The sequence below is a fragment of the Sus scrofa genome, chromosome 17 (genome assembly GCF_054392235.1).
Source record: "Sus scrofa isolate SSC_HxYL_T2T_F1_AM1 chromosome 17, Sscrofa_HxYL_maternal_Yorkshire_Landrace_v2.0, whole genome shotgun sequence".
Lineage (NCBI taxonomy): Eukaryota > Metazoa > Chordata > Mammalia > Artiodactyla > Suidae > Sus > Sus scrofa.
Window position 1 is genome coordinate 56,055,167 of NC_139399.1, and position 19,019 is coordinate 56,074,185.

Here is a 19,019-nt window from a genome sequence, read left to right on the forward strand (position 1 = left end):
AGCAGCTGTGGCTCTGATTGGACCCCTAGCCTGGAAACCTCCATATGCCACAGGGCTCAGCCCTAAAAAGCACAAAAGAAAACATAGATCCACAACTAGAGATTCTCACACTAAGTGAAGTCAGAAAGGGAAAGAAAAATACCACATGATATCACTTACATGTAGAATCTGAAATACGGCTCAAATGAACATATCTACAAAACAAAGCCAGACTCATAGATAAAGAGAACAGACTTGTGGTTGCCAGGGGGCGGGGAGGGAAGGATTGGGAATTTGGGATTAGCAGAAGCAAACTATTATATATAGATTGGATAAACAACAAGGTCCTACTGTATAGCACAGGGAGCTGTATTCAATATCCTGAGATAAACCATAATGGAAAAAATATGAAAAAGAATGTGTGTATGTGTGTGTGTGTATCAAATTACTTTGCTGTACAACAGAAGTTAATACGACATGGTAAATCAACTGTACTTCAATAAAAAAATTTTTTTAACTCCAAAAACCCCCATATGTACACACAAAAACTTGTACATGAGGAGTTCCCATCATGGTGCAGTGGAAATGAATCCAATTAGGAACCACAAGGTTGTGGATTCAATCCCTGGCCTTGCTCAGTGGGTTAAGGATCCAGCATTGCTGTGAGCTGTGATGTAGGTCACAGACACAGCTTGGATCTGGCATTGCTGTGGCTGTGGTGTAGGCTGGCAGCTGTACCTCCAATTCAGCCCCTAGCCTCGGAACCTCCATATGCCGTGGGTGCAGCCCTAAAAAGACAAAAAACAAGAAAAAAACCAAAAAAAAAAAAAAAAAAACTCTTGTATGTGAGTGTTGATAGCAGCACTGTTTAAAATAGCCCCCAAATGGAAACAACTCAGATGTCCATCAACTGATGAATGGTTGAAAAAAATGCGGTATGTCTATACAAAGGAATATTAGTTGGCGACGAAAAGGAACGAAGTAGTTACATGCGACAACATGGATGAATCCTGAAACCAGTTTGCTAACTGAAAGAAGCCAGTCACAAAAGGCCATAGAGTATATGAATCCATTCATATGAAATGTTCAGAACAGGCAAATCCATAGAAACAAGAAACAGATTAGTGACTGCCAGGGGGCTGGGGGGAGAGGGAATGGGAAATGACAGGGAGTGAGTAAAGGATTTTTTTGGGGGTGACGAAAATATTCTGAAATTAGGTAGTGATGACGATTGTATGACTGTAAATATGCTAAAACCCACTGAACTGTCCACTTTAGGGATTTGTTTTTTTCCACATGGCCCGCAGCACGTGCAAGTTCATGGCCCAGGTATCAAAATGGTGCCACAGCAATGACCCAGTGAAAAAGCTGGATCCTTAACCCACTGATCCACAAGAGAACGCCACACACTGTATGCTTTAAAACGTTGGATTTGATGTTATATGACATATCTCAATAAAGCCATTATTGAAAAAATAAAGTAAAAAAGTGATCATTTAAAGAAAAAAGCCAACAGTTGTACAGAAACACATGGATCTCTAGCAAAATCATGCATGAGGAATATGAGTAATTGAAGTTGGCTTATAGACTTATAAGGATAAAGTCTAGACATCATAGTTTAACATTCAAGGCTTAACCCCAGCTTTGTCTGCTGCTCTTCTCCTTAATCTGGCCACAGCGGGTTGCTCCCTGTTTCTGAAACACTTAGGAATCTTTGAAGCTGCCTTGTCTTTGCAAATCTTGGTCCCTGACTGGGCTGCCCTTTCTCCTTCTTTCTACCTGGTTTAATTCAGCCCAAAAAATATTGGTGGGGTTGATAGGTGCCGCAGCACCTGCCCGACACTGTGTCTGGTGCTGGCAATACAGTAGAGAGAAAAGAGACAGACACAGCCTGGAACCTGGGTTGGCTCCCAGGCAGGATGAGGGAGATGGATGAGTAGCTGGCGATGACCAAGAGGGAGGAAATATCTGGTATGCAGGGAGTACCAGAGCTGCAGAAATGCAGTGGAAGGAACCAACATACCCTGAGCGCTCCAGAGGTGACGGGGAAGATGTCCCCAGTTGTAGAGTTTAGCCAGGCAAAGAATAAGGGGACAAGTGTGGCAGGCAGAGGGAACAGACTGGGTAAAAGCCTCAGGACAGAGCACAGCAGGTTGGAGCAGGCATCAGAAGGTGGATGTGGCTGGAAGGTAGCCCGCGAGATGGGGAGTGACAAGCAATGATGTAGAGAGAAAATGATCACGTGACTGGTGCTCGGGGCCCTTGCTGGCCATGCCAACAACTCTGGAATTTTAATTCCAGGGCTCAGATTCCATACGACACAATATTATGGTGATTTTTTTTCCCTCAAATCACTGATCACTCCTGGCATTGAACATCCATCTGTTTACTGCCGGCCCCCCTACCAGAAAGGACATGAACTTTGTGCTGTTGACTGCTGTGTATTCAACAGCCAGAACAGCTCCTGTAGATGCTCCATAAATACTTATCAAACGCAGGAATTTACGTGCCTGTCTCCTTTGCTTAATAAAGTTATTTAAAGCCAGGGAACGGTCAGATCCATCACTGTGTCCTCAGGGCCTAACACAGGGCTTGGCACACACATGCTGTTTAATAAATATTTAGAGAATAAATGAATGAATCCTCATCTTCTCCGATGGGCTACAAATTCCTGAAGGGCAGGGACGGCCCGATTCATGGCCCTTGTGCCCAATCCATTGCCTGGCAGAAAGCAGACACTCAATAAAGATTTGCTGTGCTAGTGAAGAATCTCCTCTGGATGGGGCAACTGGCAGACCTGCAGTGGGCACTAATGCTTGCACAGCTTCCACAGTGCTGGCTCCCAGGCAGGCAGAGAGCGGGGTGGGAAGGGGAGATCCCCAGCTGCCAAAGGGTCTCAGGCCCTGGGGTCAAAGGTCTGGCCGACAGGACCAGGCTGGGTGTGCCAGGTAGCCAGGAAGACCTGGTGCCTCAAGGAGGACTTCCTGGGGCTTCAGAGACCCCTCCCTTGCTCATCTGTCCCCCCGGCCCCGCCCTTCTCTGGCAAATGGCAGGCAGCCTCACCAATGAGGTGTGGGTGCAGCTGGAGTGGGGAGGTGGTGGTGGTGGTGGTGGGACGGGACAGATGGTGGGAGGAAGGAAACCCCCATGTTCTCCTCCATCTGTTACATTTAATTGACTTGCCGTAGAAAGAAAAAAAAATAATAAACCAGTTGCAAGGATGAAATTGCTAATTAAAAGCCCCTCTGATTAGAGAGACAAATATTTACCAATTATGCCTGACCCTGTCTGTCCCTCTTATGTCTGCAAACTCCCCCATCAGCACGAGGCTGCATGACACCCAGCTGGTGGCTCTTTCACCAATCGCTCTCTTGGGGCTCAGAATGCTCAGACCAGCTACGGGCGAAACAGGGTAAGGGAGAGGCAAATACTGGCAAATAGTCAGTCAACAAACACTCAAAATGCTTATTGCATGTTTAGGCTCAGTGCTGGGCCCCAGGGAGCCAGAGCAGGGTTTCCATGTACAATTCTTCACATTGTGTGCTGTACAAAGGTTCATCACTGGGAGAGTGGGGCTCTACTTGTCCACCTGGGACCCCTGATGGCAGAAGTGTTTTTTTTTTTTTGCACAGTGGGCCATTAGCTTGTCAAGCCATGTTCACAGGATCATGCCGGCTTTTTTCTAATCCATAGAGAATGGGCTAGTGACAGCTCTCCTGAGATGAATATAATTCAGTTCCTGATCTAAGGGCTCTTGGGATAGTGGGGGAGAAAAATATACCTATGAAGAGCCAACAGTCATTTCATTAACATTTATTGAGCACCTAATGTTTGTCAAGCACTGCGTTATGTGCTGGGGGAGAGAGAGAGAGGAGTAACACATTTCCTGCCCTCTAGGATGCTCATCTACATGGAAGAGATGGATATACACACCTGGGTCTGCCTTTTCTGTTCAAACTTCCTTCCTCCCTCCCTCCTTCCCTCCTTCTTTAGGAATATCTGGGAGGGAAGAGTCATAGCTCTGGACTCATGTGGCTGGCATTCAAATCTTGGCTCCATCATGTCCTAGCTGTGTGACCTTGGGCAAGTTACCTCACCTCTCTGTGCCTCAGGTTTCCTCTCTGTAAGTTGGAGATAATAATAGTAGGAGAATCTTGGAGTTATTATAATGATTAAATGAGTTAATCCATGTAACTCATGCCTGACACGCAGCAAGTGCTTAATAAAGGTTAACTATTGTTATGACTATTTTTGAGTTCAATTGTGTGCCCCTTGGGGACACAGAGTTATACCAGTCCAGCGTCCTCTCCCCTTAGAACTCACAGTGTGACACACACACACAGAAACCCATTAACATACACAAGCTCGTATACATTCAGGCTGAGCTGAAAGGAAGTTGTGATGGCAGGGTGTGGTTCTAGAATGAATAAGTCTTAGCTCGGAAGTCAGGTGAGTTGAGGTTGTCTTAAACCCAGGCTGGGGAAATGAAATGAATGCTCGGTGAGGTCATGAGCTCTCCATCACAGGAGGTATGCCAAAGGATGAGGTTGCCACAGAGAGGATCCCAGCTGGTTTGGGGTGTGACAACCCCCTCCTGGGGACACCAGGACAAGTTTCCCTGGACCAACTAACACTGGGCAATGTCCTGGGAGTCCATTCTACCAGCAAAGAGATGGCCAAGCTTCCTGCCATGTATGTCCATTCCCTGGGAAAGGCCCTGAATGGGGGGGGGGGGTCCACTGGCAGAGCAGAAAAGGGGCCCAAATTGGGGTGGGAGAGAGTTGGGATGACTCAGTCCTGAGGGGGTGACTTGGGAACCCACTCTCCTCTGTGACCACTGTCTACTTATACTCCCCACCTCAGTTTTCCCACCTGTAAAATGGGAAGAGAATGGACCAAATAAATATCAGTGTCTAGCCTTTGTTCCTTCTCCTGTTCCCAAATTATGAATAATATGTATTATCAGAATGGCTATCATTAATAAGTCTACAAATAATACATGCTGTAGTAGAGAAAAGGGAACCCTCCTACACCATTGGTGGGAATGTAAATTGGTCCAACTACTATGGAAAACAGTATGGAGGTTCCTCAGAAAACTAAATATAGGACTACTATATGATCCAGCAATCCCACTCCGGGCATATATCTGGACAAAACTACAATTCAAAAAGATACACGCACCTCTATGTTTGCTGCAGCACTATTCACAATAGACAAGACAGAAACAACCTAAATGTCCATCCACAGAAGAATGGATTAAGAAGATGTGGTACATATATACAGTGGACTACTACTCAGCCATAAAAAAGAACAAAATGCCATTTGCAGCAACATGGATGGAACTTGAGATTCTTACACTAAGTGAAGTAAGTCAGAGAGAGAAAGACAAATACCATATCCTATCACTTATATATGGAATCTAAAACTATGGTCCAGATGAACCTATCCATAGAACAGAAACAGACTCACAGACATGGAGAGCAGACTTGTGGCTGTTGGGGAGAGGGGCTGGGGGAGGGAGCTGGATGGGCTGGGAGTTAGTAGAAACAAACAATTACCTTTAGAATGGATAAGCAATGAGGTCCTGCTGTCTAGCACAGGGAACTATATCCAACCACTTGTGACAGAACATGATGGAAGATAATATGGGAGAAAGAATGTATGTATACACACACACACACACACACACAGATGTATGTAACTAGGTCACTTTGCAGAAATTGACATAATATTGGAACTATAAAAAAAATTTAAAAACAAACCAAGAATACACATTAAGTGCTCATCACACGCCATGCACTGGGCTAAGCCTGCTGCACGTAGCATCTCATTGAAATTTCACGTCAAGCCCAGAGCTGGGCGCTATTATCATCATGCCCACTTTACAGATGAAGAAACTGAGATGTCAAGGAAGTTGTCCAAGTTCACCCAGCATGGAAATGACAGAGCCAGTTCTCAAACCCAGACCTGGCTGACCTTGAGACCTGGGATGCCAGTAACCTCACCCTCCCGCCTGCCAGTCCTGCTGGGCTCCCCAGCCTGGCCCCCTCCCTGTGCCACAGCCCTGGGAACACTCCTTCACTCCCCGTCCCCCTCCTGGGCTCATACCATGAAAGCCCCATGCAGAGCCTCCTACTCTAGAGGGATATATATTATCTAAATTTGATAAGACAACTTAATTTCACTCCGTGTCTGTTACCGGCGATAAAACCAGGAGACTTTTATGACCCAGCGTCCTCGGCAAGATTGTCAGGAACTTATTATACAAGGTCTAACTGGATTTCTCTCTGCAGATGGCTGGGAGCCATAGGCTGGAACGCAGTTCGGCAACACATTTGGGGGAATAAATGCAAAATGCTTGTTCCAGAGGCTTAGATAAGGCAGCAGGCCTCCGAGCTCCCCAAGAATCGGATCTGCCTTTCCCAGGCCCTGAAGGGTGATTTGGAGAGGATTTACCCTGCTGGCGGATGAGATGATGGGTTTTCTCTGCCCCGCATCCCTTGATCCTCCTGGCCCAGAGAAGGGATGGGGAGGCGCCTGAGACGTGGGTTCAGAACAGCAGTTCCTGCAGAATGAGCATTTTGGGGCAGCGATGGGGGAGGGAGGAGGGGGTGAATGGGTGGTGGAGGGTGAGACTAAAGATGAGGGTTATGTGCCCTGTTAGAGGGGTAAAGATGAGCAGAAGGATAGGATTGGGCGGGTCTTTCACTTGCTCCCCAGGGATCCCCCCGCCACCCCCGGCCCAAGACTTCTTCCTTAGAGCCCTGAGATGCCTGGCTTCTCCCCACCCCCACCTCCAGGGCTGGTGTGGAGCCTCACACACCGGGCTCCTAAACAGACCGCATCCCTCAGATGTGGGGTTCACATACTTAGGCTCACAGACACCCCAGTACGTTAAGGTTCATGATCAGCATACCCCACATTCAGAGCTCACCTCAAAATCTGATATCTGCTAGGCTTGGGCTCACAGACAGACTTGGGGATCAGCTCAGTCTTGGGAACACCGAGTCCAGATCTGCAGCCTCCCAAACCTGGAGCTTCACGAGTAGGGTCAGCCCCACGTTCAGAGTTAAGGCTCAGTACTGACATCCCCCAAATGTGGGTTTATACACAGATTTGGCACGACCCCAGATTCAGACATCTCCTTGAACTAGACTCTTGGTCCTCAGCTTGGGCACCTCCAGCCTTGGGCTGCCACCAGAATCTAAGGTGTCACCCTCAAATTTGGGTATTCCTCCATCCCCACGACATGCCTTGAGATCACTGAAGTCTCTGGCTCTCCCAGTGCCCACCCAGGTGCAGGGAAGCTGTTTCGCTGGCAATGACTTAGGAAGCAATGACCTGGGAAGTTTCAGGTCTGCCCTGGCCCTTTCTACCGGGCCAGGGAGGCAGCCGAGATATTTTCATCTGTCATCCAGCCCCTGACGCCTCATTTATCTCCCTTTCCATGGACTCGGGACTCCACTAAGGGAAGTCTTGTCTCATTTTCTCAGCTCTCTCTTGCCTCCTCTTCCATCTAGAATCCTCATTCCTGCTAGGCCTCCCAGTTTTGGGAGGGAAGAGGGTAACATTTATTGAGCATCCTCTGTGTGCCAGAGTCTGGCACAACTGTGGTCTCATGGAAGCCTCACCACAACCTCTCCAGCTAGACCGTCTATTACACCCATTCTGTTAATGAAGAAACGAAGGTACAGAGAGGTTAAGGCCCTTGTCCAAAGGCACACAGCCCTGAAGGATAGGAGCTTTGTCTCTGCCAGGATCCTGCCCTAGGGTTTGTAACAGAGCTTGGGGGTGCCCTCAGGCTTTGGGGCTTGAGGGGCGTTGTCCCCTACGTAGGAGACACAGCGAGGGGGCTGCTGTTATCCCTGAGCCTAACTTTGTGTTATTTCTGCATCGGCAAAATGAATTACTTCCAGCAGATGGGAGGATGGGAGGGTCACGGGAGTGGAGGACACTGCAGTGAGATCAAGGGCACTGGCTGCCAGGGCCAGTCACTGTGGAGGAGGAGGTGGTGGCAGGAGCTGGCCTTTGCCAGGAGACAGTGATGAATGGGTTGGGTCCCAGCTGCAAGGTGTTGAAGGGCAGAGACCCAGTTCCCACATGTGTATGTGTGATCAGGGGTCAGAAATCACAGCTACCCTGGAGCAGCTGGGGGCAGGGGGCGGGGGGGGGGGCGGGAAACGACGCTACCCCACCTTGAGTGAAGGCCAGAAAGCCCACGGGGCCTCTGGAATGCTAACAACCCCTGGCAGGTCCTGCAGGAGGATGCAGAGGGCAGGCTGGAGGATGCAGAGGGCAGGCTGAGGCTGGAGCCTGCCCTCTGCATCCCTCTCCTCAACTCTGCAGGTTCCAACTGGATCCTGAGTGAGCTTGGGGTTTGGACCAGGACCTGGGGCTGAAAAAGAGCCTGGCTGTGGCGGGGAGTAGGCGGCTGTTGGAACCAGGCTCTACCACTTCCCAGCTGGGAGACCTCGAGCAAATCATTTTACCTCTCTGAGCCTCAGTTACATGTAAACAGGCGCAATGATGCTGATCTGCGGGGTGGTGAGGGCTGGAAAGTACATGCTAAGTGCTCATTCAGGAAGTGGTGTTTTATAAAGGAGTTACCATGCCTGCACTCCAACAGCCTGGCCTGGAAATTGCCTCTAAGGGGGATAGAGATGGAACCCAAATCCCTCAGCTAAGAGTGGCTTTTTTTTTTTTCATAAGAGAAACAAGTAATATAATCCTCAAAGGATTTTCCCTCTTGGCTCTTAAAAAAAAAAAAAAAAAAAAAAAAAAAAAAAAAAAAAAAAGCTAATATCTTCATTTCCATCCCCCCTTTTAAGCTAATTTGTGGAAAATTAAAACGGGGAACTCACGGTGGCTGGCATTTTAATTGGATCTTGGCTGGCTGTCTCCTGTAGGATTCCCTGATTAGCTTCCTCCATTAAAGTCTTCCATGCTCCGTTTTGCCAGTTTTCTGCCCTGGGCAGGGCCTGGGACAGGCAGGGCCACCCCAGAGCCCAGGTGACTTCCCAAGCAGAAAAGAGGGCTGCAAGCTGGACCCCCAGATGCCCCAGAGGCTTTGGGCTCAAAGTGACCCACGCTGGAATTTTGGCTCCGCCTCCAAGGCGTGATCTGTGCGAAGGACTTGCTGGCTGCACCTGTGTCCTTATCTGGGAACAGGACTCACCTGAGTGACTACCTGGCACACACAGACCCTCAAAACATGGTGTTTCCTTCTTTAGCTCACCTCTAAGATCTAGGGGGCTCTCACAGGGCAGGCAGGATAGGCAGCCCCCCTTGCCTGAAAGGGAGAGCTCTCCCCTGCATCCCTCAGCCACTGCAGCCTTTGGTTAAAGAGAGTTCACTGCCTTTCCCACTTTCAGGGATTTGGATAAAAATAATAACAGTATGTTTCCCGAGTGCTTCTTGTCAGCCCTTCTTTTTTCCTCATGACAAGCCAAGGGGGAAGGAACTGTTGCTCTCTTCCCATTTTATGAAGATCAGAGAGGTTAACTTGCCACACAGCTACTTGAAGCGGCAGAGCCAGAATTGCAATTCAGGCGCTTTGGGCTGGAAGCTCCCTCAACCCAGCCTCAGTCCTCCAGTTTTGGATTAAAATGTGCTTCTCCCAGCCTCGGGCTCCCTGGGGCGTCCCTCTAGGGCTCAGATCGTAGCGGCGCCCCCTCCCCTGGGCTGGCGAGAGACTGGGTGGATGAGAGGAATTCCCAGCACCTCCACCCACCCCCGCCGCCACCGCGCCCCCACCGGCACCCCGCAGTCCCAGACCCAGGCGGGGCTCCCGCCTCTGCCCCGCAGGGGGCCCCCGCAATCAGCGCTAATCAGCCCCGGATAATTACTCAGCCCATGGGGAAGTGAGCGCAGTGGTGCTAGGAAGGTTCAGCCCGGTTTGCTCAGTGGGACGCTGGCACAGGGCTCCTTCTTCCTGGGTCTGGGTTTCCCTGGCTACACTCAGGCGCGGGTGAAGGCAGTAGGTCTTTAACTCGGAAATGCCAGATCCGCCCAGTTCCAAGAAAGCTCTGGTGGTTGTACAGCTCCTGACCAGAGCTGCCTGGTTTCAAACCTGGCCCTGCCCTGAGCTGCTGGGATAACGCTTTGAACCTGGTCAACTCTCACTTTTCCTATCCATTAAATGGGGATAAAGTTAAAGTACTGACATCTGATTAAAATGACTGTTATGAGGATCCAGTATGGTACCTGGATCAGTTCCTGAAATAAATGGCGGCTATGGTTAGGGGGTATTTACCTTGCATGATCTCACTGAGTTTGCAGAGCAACTTGGGTATTACAGAGGGGGAAGCTGAAGCTCAGAGACATAAAATCCCTTGGCTTGGGGGAGCTGGCATCCACTCACTCTGAGCATTCTGGGCATTTACCATGCGCCTTGGTCACTGCTGAAACAGACAGACCAGCTCCCATCTTCTTGGGGCTCACGTTCCAGCAAATTGAGTCCCCCACCCCGACTTTCCCCGGGAGGGACACCTCCCCTGGCTCTTGCAGTAGCTGGGGAGGAAATAAGGGAGGGAGAGTCCCAACTAATGGATATCCTTGGGGTTTGGGTGCTTAATGATCCCCCTTCTCCTCATAACCATCTCATGTAAATTTCTTGTATAATTACACTGAAAGCTATCAAACTATCTAATTTAATTTCTTTGCGAAAATAAATAGCTAAAGTGGCCCTAGGTACTGGCATAAATACTTCAGGCAGAACAGTCCAGGATTGCTGCTTGTGCAGGCCTGACTGGCTGCAATACACACTTCATAAGTACATATTTATTGGGCCTGATCCCCCCACCCCCCAAGAAGAGGCAAGGATTCTGCTGACTCAGCCAGAAGGGGAGGAAAGTGATTGGGGCCGTGGCGGTGATGGGGAGGAGGGGCGGGGGAACGGAGGGAAAATATGCTGGGTAATTAATTATCCGTCTTTGTACATCCATAACTTTTTATTAAACAAATATGCAAATACTGCCTATCAGCTGCCTTCGCCTGGGGTCTGCCATGGGGATGACTATTAATTTGCGGCTGCGGGGAGGAGGGCTTTTCGCAAAATGAGCCAGGGCTGGGCCAGCCTCTCCTCTCTCCCTCACTTGCTGTGGCTCCCCTGGTCCTTGGAGCCCAGCATCACCACTCTGATCTGCTTAAACAAGGCCAGTGGGTCACACCTTCTTACCAACAGCCCTCGTCATGGCCACCTTTCTTCCCTGCTGTCAGGGCTCAGTGTCAGCCTCTCTGGTTCTGGCGTCTGTCTACTTCTTTAGCCTCATTTCCTGTCCTTCTCCCTTTTGGCTGGTATGCCTTGGCCGTCCTGGCCGCCAACCAAACCCTCTGAGCCTCAGGACCTTTGCATTAGGTGTTTCTCTGCCTGGAATGCTGTTTTCCCCTGGTCAGCTCTTTCTTATCATTTGGGTTTATGGTCGATGTAGCTAATGTGGTCACTTTTGCTTTTATGCTAGTTTATTTTTTCTCCCACTGGAATGTAACTTCCAAGAGAAAACCTCCCTGGAGTTTCCGTTGTGGCTCAGTGGGGATGAACCCGACTACTATCCATGAGGATGCAGTGGGGGAGTTGATCCCTGGCCTTGCTCAGTGGGTTAAGGATCTGGCGTTGCTGTGGCTGTGGTGTAGGCTGGCAGCTGTAGCTCCAATTAAAGCCCTAGCATGGGAACTTCCATGTGCTGCAGGTGCGGCCCTAAAAAGCAAAAAAAAAAAAAAAAAAAAAAAGAGAGAGAGAGAGATTGAGAGACAGAGAGAGAAAATAGCCCTATATGATACTGATTGCTGTATCTCCAGTACCCAGAACTGTGTACAGAGTTGGGCCTTGCTAAAAATTCAGGACCTGAAGGAGTGAATAAAGGAAGGAAAATCTCCTGACTCCTCTCCTTGGCTCCAGCCTCCCTCTTCCATGCCCCACACCATTCAGGATAGCCTTTTAAAAACACAAATCTTACTGTGGACAACCGCCCATGGCTCCCTAGTTCTTCGGAATAACATCCAAGTTCTTTTACCTGCCCCTTTATGACTTGGTCTCTGTTAATCTTTCTAGCTGCTTCTTTATCCACCCAGGCTCCCTTCCTCCTCTACACACACTGGCCTTCATGCAAAGCACCAGTCTTTCCCATGAGCTTTGGCACACACTGTTCCAGCTTCCAGATTCCCTTCCATACGCTTCTTTGCTTGGCCAACTTCGCCTTGTCTTCAGCTTCTCAGATCAGGCATCGCCTCCTCCAGAAAGGCGTCTCGCTTAATCTGCTCCACTTTGCTGCTAATACACCTTCCATCGCACTCTCTTACTTGCCTGTCTCTCTTGCTCTAAGTGGAGAGCTTCAGGAGGGAAGGGTGGAGGGGGGTCATTTCTCTTCTTTCAGGCAACAATTGTGGAGCTGGGATATTAACCCGATTCTGGATTCACAACAGGGATTCTGGGTTCATGCCCCCAGTCCTTGATTTACTGGCCGTGCTGGATACTCACTAGATGGCCCCCAATGGGGTGGTGGCAGCTGGTATTTATGCCTTTGCGGAATATCTTCCTTTTTTTTTTTTTTTTTTTGGTCGTTTTAGGGCTGCACTTGTGGCATATGGAGGTTTCCAGGCTAGGGGTCGAATTGGAGCTGTAGCTGCTGACCTATGCCACAGCAACGCCATATCTGAGCTGCATCTGTGATCTACACCACAGCTCATGGCAAGGCTGGATCCTCAACGCACTGAGCGAGGCCAGGGATCGAACTCACAACCTCATGGTTTCTAGTTGGATTTGTTTCTGCTGTGCCACGATGGGAAGGACAAGAGTACCTTCCTTTTGAGTGAGGGCTGGACCTAGTGACTTGAGTTTAATAAATACAATATAGAGGAGGCAGCTGCCACTTTGTAAACTGCTCTGTGGTCTATAGAGAAGCCCACATGGCAAGGAACTACCATGATCTCCAGCCAAGAGCAGCGAGGACCCATGGCACCCAGGTAAGCTGTGCCTGGAGTCCTGACCTGCAGAAACCATGAGATAATAAATGTTTATTGTTTTAAGCTGTTAAATGCTGGGCTAATTTGTTACACAGCGATGGAGAACTAAATACTGACTGGGGTAGTCACGGGTAAGACCTTTCTGTGTCTTTGTTTCTATATCTGCAAAATGGGGATAATACTCACACCATCTTGTAGGATTGCTGTGCAGATGAAATGAATTACTTGGAACACTGACCGGCACAGAGCGAGTGCTGTACAAGTGTACCTGCTGGAGGAGTTCCTGCTGTGGCACAGCGGAAAGGAACTAGACTAGTATCCACGAGAACGTGTGTTTGATCCCTGGCCTCGCTCAGTGGGTTCAGGATCTGGCGAACTTCCATATGCCATGAGTGCAGCCCTAAAAAGCAATAATAATAATAATAATAAATTAATTAAAAAAAAAGAAAAGAAAAAAATTGTGCATGTTGGAGATAATATGCATGGAACAAAATGAGCATGGTTAAGAATAATAGCTACTGTTTATTGCTCTCTGGGTATGAAGTTCCAGCTTCTCAAGATGGCACGCATGGCCTTTTATGATCTCTTAGATTTTTGCCAGCTTCGTTGCCATGGTGCTGGCCCCTGTGTTCAGCTTACCACATCCCATCTCATCCTTACAACGTCTCTGTGATGTAGGGACTATTCTGTAAATGCAAAGACCTAGGTTCAGAGAGGTGAAGTGACTTGTCCAAGGTCACACAGCCAGATCAAATTAAACTAAGTTTGGAATTCAGGAACACCTGGCTTCCGGTTCAGCTTATCTGTATGGCCTCAATGCCTCCCACAGGCTTGGCATAAAGTAGGAAGTGGGTACACGGTCACTGAACTGCTGCCTGGATGAATGTTACCCCCTCTTCCACCTCCAATTTGTCAGATGAAAAAGCAACAAAAAAAGTTCACCCCGGACAAGAGACTTTTGAGAGAGATGCTTAACCCAGAGGACTGACTCACCCAAGGGGCTCTGGGGCATTAGCCCAGCGACCCTGCTCAGTGGCTCGCTTTAATAGAGGAGGAGGAGGCAGCCGGAGCCAGCGGGGAGAGCTGCCCATTAGCCCTAATTAGCAGCCCGTCTGGAAAAGAGCTTGGGCTGAAATTAAGATGCTGTCAGTGGGTCCCAGCTGGGTCGTAGCAGGAGTGGCAGCTGCAACATTTCCAGAGCCTGAGCTTAAAACACTCAGCTGGGAAGGCCTCGCTGCCTGACTCCACCTGGACCCAGTGGCCTCCGGGAGGCAGCCAGACCCTCTCTGGTGGAGGCAGTGATCACTGGGACCCCCTCATGCATCAGAGTCCCCAGCTGCCTTGGTCATCCCCATAGGTCCTCCTGCAGTTCCAGGAAATGGCACCTCTACAGCCTCCTGAGTCACTGTCTTTCACCCCCACCCCTTGTCCCATCCCAAGGCGGGACAGAGGTCCTGGTGCCACCCCCTTTGTGGGAGGAGACAAGTTATATCTGCAAGGTGGGCTAAGTTTGGGGGGTGACGTAGGGTGAAAGAGCAAGAAGGGTGTCAGAAGGGATCCAGCCTGCCTCCACATCTCTACTTCTTCTTTTAAGATGCTAAGAATAAACCAGGATTTAGAATCAAACTAAAAAAAAATCACAAAATCCCTAAAGCTGCCTTCCAAGAAATCCGTGGCAGTGATTTGTGTGGTGGATGTGCTGCTGGATGGTGGGCGGGGCTGCATGGGGGGAGGCGGGCCGGGGGGTGCCGGGAACCAAGGGGGCCTCAACCTGGGTTGTTGATGTTGTTATTTCATAATAATCACAAGCAGCGTGTTGAGGGCTTGGAATGCATGGGTGTGACATAAACGGGAGGTAGCCTGAGCATTCTCCATCCTGGGATGGCCCTCTGGGAAGTACCGGGCTGTCGGTTCTGCCAGAGGTCAAGGCTGGGTCTACACAAAGCTGGGGTCTTCAGAGAGGCTGCGCTGAGCCCTCACAGCCTGCCTACCCCCGCCTCGGGCTCCCGGCCCACCCCGCTGCCAGGCTGAGTTAATGGTAATGGGCTGCCCAGCCGGCAGGCAGCTACTGATGTTTTTATGGGCAGATTGCAGGTAATGAGCTTTCCCTCCAGGACCTGGGGACATTCTAGAAAATTGTATTCGGGTTGGAGAGTGGGAGGAGGGAGAGGAAGGCCAGGAGGTGAGTGGTTCTTCCTGCCTCTGCCCATCTCCTTCCTCACTCCCATCCCTACAGTAGAGGAAGGAAGCAGGTGAAGCCATCATGGGAGGCCCAGAACCACTAGGGGTGGATAGAAGGCACGCTTGTCTTCTCTCTTGGGATTACTTTGGGCTGAACTCTGGTCTTGGAGGTTGATTGCCTGGAATTACAGCAGGCACTGACTGGGCTCACAGAGTCACCCTTTCTTTCTTCCATGGGTGCATCCACCATCTACCCACCCACCATCCATCCATCCACCCATCTAGCTATCCATTCATCGACTCACCCACTCATCCATCCAACAGATAGTTGTGGAGCAGTCTCCTGGGCTAGGGATTGGGAAGGGCCCCGAGGATAGCGAGGTAGGATTGTGAATGGGAAAAAGGAGTTCCCATCCTTCCCAAGCACATCCACGCCCTTATTCACCTATTCAAAAGATGATTATTGATTGGAGTTCCCTGGTGGCTCAGCCTGCTAAGGATCCGCATTCTCATTGCTGTGGCTGGGGTTGTTGCTGTGGTGTAGGTTCGATCCCTGGCCTGGGAACTTCCACGTGCCGGGAGCAAAAATCAAAAACAAAACCAGAAGATGCTTATGGAGTTCCTATTATGTGCCAGGCACCGTAGCTAGTGGCAGTAGAGGGAGGACCAAAAAGGACCCAGTCCCTATGCTCGAGGACATCCGTGAGGATGCCCACCAAGAGCTTTGGGGATGGATACCGATGGGTACTCGGGAGAACATAGGTGATGGACCTGCAAGGGCACTGGTGATGGACCCTGACGGTGCCCCAAAATCCTCACTGGTGAGCACTGATGGTGCCTTCAGGGTGTTGGTGCTGAGCATTGATGTGCTTGCAAGGAAACTGGTAATGGATGGTGCTCCTATGGCATCCAGGGTGGGCACCTTGCTGAGCTCTTGATGATATCAGTGATGGGCACTGGGGGGAGCTGCTCCTGGAGATCTCCATTCCCCTCCCCATCCAGGCTCTTTTTCCCCAGTCAATGAAAGCTCCTGCAGGCAGGCAGACCTCAGGATGACCCTGTGGCTCGCAATGGGATGTGACGGTGGCCCTCTCATCGCCTCTGCCCAGCTGCAGGCCTGGCCTCCCAACTGGAGGCCAATTGATCCCCTTGCCAGGGATTCTCGCAGTGGCTAGAATGTCATTTTCCACCCCAAGCCCTCTTTCTTGCAATTACTGAGAACTACTTATGAAGAGAGCGGGAGAGTGTGTGTATTGATTACCAACCCGGAGAAGCTCAGGGATCATTTAGAGTAGATTAACCTAACTTTCTTTTGCCTTTTGGGAAGTTGGGCTCCAAGTTGTTTAAGCAGATTCATCAGCTCATCTGAAGATGAGACAGTCTTCCAACTTTTATCTCTTTTTGGACCAGCTGGGACCATGTCGTTTTTACCCCGCCTTCAAAGTATCTCTTTCCCATCACCCTGCCTGGATTTCCACCATGACCGCCCAGTTCAATTAAGCAGGGTTCTCTGCCGGCTCCCCTTTAGGGGACAGGAAAGCACATCTCTGGTTGCCATTAGTTTACTCAGATGGCCTTTCTGTCTGGGTCCCAGTCTGGGCACAACCTCAGAGAGACCTGGACCACCCCAGGCCAGTCTCCCCCATCCAAGCCCTGGCTCAACGCAGCTGTCACCTAGCAAGGATCCAAAGATCCCATCCACCAAAAGACAGTAGCTTCCAGAGGCTTTTCTGCCAGGCTTGCTCATCAAGTCTGCAGATGTCAATCCCACCCATTCATTCCTCTGGGTCTCCAGGTGCAGCTCAGGCCGCCTCCTCCTTTCCAGGAAGCCATCCCAGACCATGCGCCATCACTCTGGGAGCACTCATTTTGCTTAGAGAAGCGGAGAGGGGCTGCAAAGGGAGAGAAAGGAAGCAGAGAGGGAAAGGGGAGAGGAAAGAAGACACAGGGAAAGGCAGTGAGAGAGTCCGGGCGGATTCAGCATCTGCCTGACTCCACGACCCGGCTTACAAGTTCCCCATGCACAAGTGGGAAAAGGGTAGGTTCTGGAGCCAGACATATTGGGGTTCAAATCTCAGCTCCAGCCTTTCCTGGCTGTGTGACCTCGGGCAAGTCACTTCACCTCTCTGAGCTTCAGCTCGGTCATCATTCAAATGGGCAATGACAGTTCCTACCTCACAAGGCTGTGCTGATTGCAAATGAGGTCATGCTTAGAAGGGGGCCTGGCGCATTGTAGGTGCCCTACTGGTAGCATGTCACTCTTGCCAGGTCTCATACTTGATGGAGAGAGTTCCGGGGATCCTCTGTGAAGACTTGCTGGATGGCCTGGAACCTCGTCTCTGCCTTGGGAACCTCCATTCCTCCTCCCCCTCCCCCACCAGGTAGAAGCAGATGGGAAGGCCGGTGTCCCCAGGGTCTCTGGGAGGAGGGGCTGGGAGTCTCAGCTTTGGGGGGCTGGGCTGGGAAGCAGCTCCTTTTGAGAACACGGCAGGCCCCCCGCTGCCCCCTCTCTGCCATTTCTCTCCTCTTCCAGGAAAAAAAGTTTGAAGTTGAATGGGTCCCGAGGTGGAATATTTTCCAAATGTCAGTGCAATCTGTGGTACATTACAGCTAAATGCGATCATCTCAGCGCCGGGCTCTGAATGTCAGCGCACCGGCCGTGATGGAGTGACAAACGGCAGGTTGACAGGTGGGGTCTCGGCTTCCCACTCCCCCTGGGAAATCACCCTGGCAGGGGAGGGAAGCAGGCCATCTCTGGGTTCAGTGGACGTGGACCACGGGCCTCTGAGTGACATGCTACGGGCCAGTGAGGGTCCTGTGCATTTTGTGTGTGTGCACGCCCTGTGCACACCTGCTTCCATGCTTCGGTGCCTCTGTACCTCTTCACTGCCACTGTGGGTCCCTCTGACCTCAGGAGGGTGTTCACTGCATGACTGTGTATACGTGGCCTCCATCTCGAGGTGTCACCATATGTCTGTGTGTTCAGGCGCGTTAGTAGAGCTCCTGGAAAGATGGACACACACTCGCACCACCGAGATGGTGTGTCTTTGTAGGTACAGACACCATCGATCTCACGGTGCCTTTATATTTGTTGTGTAAGCTATCTTCCTGTGCCTCTATGTGTAGTTCTGGGTATGCATGCATTTTTGTGTGTCTCTGTGATTGTGTGTGTGTATACAGTCTCAAGACTTCAGCATGCATGCGTGTGTGCGCATGTGTGTCTAGGTTTGTAAATCCCATCTCAACTGCAAAGGTGGATGGGGAAACCAGAGTCAGGAGGGGGCTCTCTCCTCGCTGCCCTCATGGTGGGGCATTCTGATGGCTGCCTGCTCTGTGGAGCCTCTGATTGGCTGGGCAGGAAAGGGATTAAATTGCCTCCAATTACCAGGGAGTGGATGGTGTGCTGTGGGGCCAGCGGGATGGCGTGTGCACGCCAGGGTCTGCCAACCACAGCAGGATTAAAAAGCCCTATGTGTACAGATGGCCCCTGTGTGGGTGTGTGTGCACGGGAATGCCTTGGTCTGTGTGTTTTGTGTCTTTGTGTGTGGCTCTAAGGGCCTGTGAAGACGCACAAGCAGGTCTGCATTATGTGAAACTGGGAGACCAGAGATGTGTCCTATCCCTGTGCCTGCACTGATGCTGATGGTCCCTCTGCCTATGTGGGGGAGCCAGCCAGCATGTAGGGGATATGTGTGAGTTGTGGTCTGTGTCTGTCTGTCTCTGTGACTGTGAAGATGTGTACATATGTGTGTGATTCTTTGTGTGTGAGGGTTCTGCTGAATGACTTTGTGTGTGTGTGTGTGTCTTTGTGTGTGCCTTCATGCTTATGGAAGGGTTGTCTGGGGTGTGCTCTGAATAGAAAGTCTGTGTGTGTGTGTGTGTGTGTGTCGGTGGTTAAA

The 19,019-nt window shown here is 50.4% G+C and overlaps 1 long non-coding RNA gene across 3 annotated transcripts in view; it reads right to left on the reverse strand.

Annotated features, from left to right (window-relative positions):
* The window catches only part of LOC110257463 (uncharacterized), a 51,457-nt gene extending 42,352 nt beyond the window's left edge, over window positions 1-9,105 (reverse strand). For 2 of the 3 annotated variants that reach the window (XR_014832455.1, XR_014832456.1), the window contains exon 1: window positions 8,841-9,069. This is a non-coding gene — a long non-coding RNA (uncharacterized LOC110257463). Of the gene's footprint in view, window positions 1-8,840 lie in introns of all 3 variants that reach the window. The other variant, XR_002340081.2, reaches the window with a different exon arrangement.
* Window positions 9,106-19,019: the final 9,914 nt, after the last annotated feature.